The sequence below is a fragment of the Gavialis gangeticus genome, unplaced genomic scaffold, assembly GCF_001723915.1.
Source record: "Gavialis gangeticus isolate Ggan-Ray unplaced genomic scaffold, GavGan_comp1, whole genome shotgun sequence".
Taxonomy (NCBI): Eukaryota; Metazoa; Chordata; order Crocodylia; family Gavialidae; genus Gavialis; species Gavialis gangeticus.
The window spans coordinates 65227167-65231576 of record NW_017729032.1 but is presented as its reverse complement, the minus strand read 5'-3'; positions in this window follow the sequence as shown (position 1 = coordinate 65231576).

The following is a 4410-nucleotide window of genomic DNA, read 5'->3' as shown; positions in this document are numbered from 1 at the left end:
GAGTTTGTGGTAGGGGTGGATAGGCATGGGGGTATGGGTGTATATGTGGGGTAGGGGAGCATATGGGTGTATGTGGATGAGTGGGGTGTGGGTGGGTATAGGGTTTGTGGTGGGACTGTGTGTGGGGAGAGGGTGGCTAGGGAGGGTTGTGGAATGTGTGGAGGGGGAGGGTTTGCTCACAGTACCCTCCCACCCCATCCTACAGCAGACAGAGCCCCTGCCAGCACTCCTCCAAGCCTGGGCTCTGCACTCCTGCTGTTCCTAGACCCAGGGCACTGGTGCAGACCCCATGCTCCTGCTCACCACCACTTCCCCCTCCCATCTGCCACCGCTGCCCTTCTTATGCCACTTCCCCACCGCCCCACCCCTTGGCTCACCGCTCCAGCACCACATCCCAGCTGCATGACTGAGACCGCAGGACACAGCAGGAATTAGCCCAGCCCCTGCAATTCTTGGCTGGCTCTACGTGGTGCTGTCTGGGCCAGTTCCTGCTGAGTCCTGAAGCCAGGAACCACATGGTGTCAGAGTGGCAGCAGCTGCAGGCAAGAAAGCAGGGATATGGCTGCAGCAGGTGGTGGGGGAGCGGCATTAAGTGGGTGTGCGAAGCACAGCAACGGCTGGACAGGAGTGTAAGGCCCATGCTGGTGTCTTGAGGCCAGTGCCAATGGTGGGGGCCAGGGAGCAGCACTTTAAAACTATAAGTAAAATAACATATTAATGATAAGTCTACATAATTTGTGACTGTTTTAACAAGCCAACTGAAAATTCTTGACCTTGAAGAACAGGGATGCATAGCTTGTGGCGAAGCAAAAACATTTTTTTTGTTTAGACTAATTGCAAATGCCTCAATCCTTCATTGCCTTTTGTAACCATGCTTATGCCTCAGAGGTTGCAACCCATAGAAATCAGAGATCCTGAGTATCTAAGTAAAACTCTGAGACGAGTAAACCACTCACTGAGTCAGGCAAATACTATGATACTGCCTTGAAAAAATGCAAATATCTGCGGTCGTGGTTTTGGCAAAAAATAATGGTGATCTCAGAGGAGAATTGTAAACTTTGAATAGCTGGGTGCTGATTTTGCGCTAAATGCTACAAGGGATAGACACCTGTTCTGGCACAGAACCCTGAAGAAGGGGAGACAAAGGTCCATCAATCTGATTCTCACTGCAGGACTCGGATTTGCCTCCCTTATGGAAAAATACTGTAATAGCAGTCTTACATGTTATAGTTTATGCTAAACTTCTTGCAGCATCTTGGGATTTCAGTGTAGAATATTGTAATGTATTAATCAGAGTAGTAATTAGAGCTGAGCAAGATTTTCACAATGAAACTAGGTCAAACTCAGTAATAATAAACAAGCCCAAGCTGTCTGAAATAACTGCAAACACTTTTGGTGAAGCTTGGCTGAATTTTGAGTCAGTTCAGAACAAGTTCTGCACAAAGCCAGAGCAATGTAGGGTTTCCAATGCAAACTATGCAAACAGTTGTTTTTCCCCTGAAATTGTGCAGACTTAGCAGTTTTGAGCAATGTTTTCCTTTTGAGGTTTTTATATCATTAGAAGAAAGAAACCATTTTAAGAGCCAAGTTGGACTTGGTCCAAGGGCTGTTGGGCTAAACTACTTAATGATAAAAAATTTTAAAACTTGTTCTGTCAGCCATTTTTGGAACATGATTTTAAATGAGGCAGACAATGATGCACGTGATGTAGGAACAGCAGAGCCATATAACAACCCAGGGACAGAAAGAATAGATTCTGCTGAAGTTGGTGGTACTGAGACCCATGTGCACACTGGCTGAATTTTGTCCAGGAGGCGTCCAACTGGGTGGGTAAGAGGAAGAGATAGGGGGTGCTCTACCAAGCTATCCCTATAAACTCCCCTCATGGATGCCACCAAAATGAAATATTACTCACAACAGACTATCAAGGTGTGCAAAATGGCACAGAATCATAGAAAAAAGGACCAGAAGAGACCTCAAGAGGTCAAGTCCAACCCCCAGCTTAAGACAGGATCATCCCTATCTAAATTATCTTAGCAGTTTTAAAAATAAGGATTGTAATGCTTACAGCTGGGAAGAAAAACATTTTAAAATGATATAGAGATGGATCTGTGGAAAGTGCAGAGAGAAACAGCTTTGAGAGGTGTGAAATGTCTTGCTCATCTCTGATATGGTAAATCAAGATGTCAAGTAACAATCATTTCAATTGTGTTAATTATGGCACTGCTGCTGTAAAAATAAGAGGGAGGACCAGGACTGCCCCGGGGGGGGCACCAATCAGGGCAACTGCCCTTGGCTCCGCACTTTGGGGCGCCCTGCAGAGCTACGCACAGCAGTGTAGCGACTCCGCACTGCTGCTAGCTTTACATTCGGTTGCTTGGCACCCCCACCCCGCTGCCAAATCTGCTGCCGGCTTCCTTGTATCTGGGGCTGGGGCGCTGCACAGGCTGATTTGCCCTGGGCCCTGCACCTTGCTCGGATCATCTCTGAGGAGGATTACAGGTGTAGAAGACTTACTGGGAATTAGGTTGCATTTTGATGCTACAAATGGGTGATGTTTCAAAGATACCAAATTTTCTTCCACAGTTAAGAAGCAGAACCAAAGGGCATGTTCAAGCACTAATAAAGGCTGCCAAGTTCTGTGAAAGTGACCATGTGAGGGGTTTTTTTTCTTCTCAGCCATAACCACTAGGATCTTTCTTTTTAGAAATCCTAGACTACAACAAAGCAGCTTCATGTTAGTATAAAATTCTGTATGAGCCATTTCTGAGTTCTCACCTCATGCATATTTTAGACACTACTGTAAGGAATGGTAAGTCAATCAGTGTATAAATTTGACTTGTTATTTATCTGTATTACATTACTACCAGAAGGCTTAAATCCATCTTATTATCCAAGATGGTGATTCTCAACCAGGGTGCCATGGCATCCTGGGGTGCCTTGAGAGCCTTCCAAGGATGCTGCAGAGTGCTACCCTGTATGAGCATTGTTAGGGATGCAAACATCAGAGACTTCAAATAGGAATCCATTTAATTAAAACCATTGTGACCTGCTGTGGTCTTTCTGAGTTCTCTGCAACAGAAAAGTTTGTCTATTATTTGGTATTGACTATGGGGGTTGGTATGGACTGTGAGGGTTTCTGCCAGCTTCTGTAGCAGGGGGCCTTATCCTCTCATTGTCATCTGCAATGCCTTGTTTCAGGATGATCACTACCATGGTTCATTGTAAGGCTTAAAATGACTGAAGAGTCCAATCCTTGAGCCACAGATCTTTCTGCAGGAGAAAGCAGGCTGGGATTCCTCTCCTTTTCCTTCCTCTGCTCTCTCTCTTCTGCTTTGACAGCACAATCTCAAAACCCTACTTGGCTGAGACTGCAGTACCATTGGAGTCTGTTGGCAGCCAGCTCCTCCTAACTCTTAATATCAGCATGGGTTTTTTTGCCCATGTTGGCACAGCTCCTTAGGGCTAAGCCCTGGTACAGGACAGTGGGGCACCCTCACAGCCACTGCCACTTGCTTGGGGTGGCAGGGGAAGCGGTGATAGCAGCTGAAGGGGCAAGTGAGGGTGACTGGCCCTCTACCTGGGATCTGAGAATGTAGCAACAGCCTTTTATAGAAGCAGGAGGACACTGGCTGCCCTGCTTTCTCTTCGGTCACAGAATCATAGAAAATGAGGACTGGGAGGGACCGCAGGAGGTCATCTAGTCTAACTCCCTGCTCAAAGCAGGACCATCCCCAACTAGATCATTCCAGCCAAAGCTTTGTTTAGCTAGGTCTTAAAAACCTCCAAGGATGGAGATTGTACCACCTCTCTGGGTAACCTGTCAGTGCTTTACTACTCTCCTAGTGAGAAAGTTTTTCCTCAGATCTAACCTAAACTTTCCTTGATGCAACATGAGACCATTGCTCCTTGTTCTGTCATCTGCCACCACTGAAAACAGTCTACCTCCATCTTCTTTGAAACCATCCTTCAGGTAGTTGAAGGCTGCTATTAAATCCCCCCTCAGTCTTCTCTTCTCCAGATGAAATACCAGTTCTCTCAGCCTCTTCTCTGAAGCCATATCCCCCAGCCCCTCATCGTGTTCGTTGCTCTCCACTGGACTCTCTCCAGTTTGTCCACATCCTTTCTCGTAGCGGGGGTGCCATAGGCGGGCACAGGACTGCAGGTGTGGCCTCAGCAGAAAAGAATCACTGCCCTCGAGCTGGCCTCGGGTCTGCCAGGGTTGAGGGAGGAGCGTAGGCTGTGGACCGCAGGGGCCGGTGTGGACGGGACGGTCCCGCCGCAGGCAGGGGCTGGACGAGGTGACCCCCGGAGGCCACTCCCCCCCCGTCCAGGGAGGGCGCGCGGCCAAGCCACCACAGCAGTTGGCAGCAGCGCCCCTAGCCTCAGCCCGGCGGCGGCGGCGGAGGC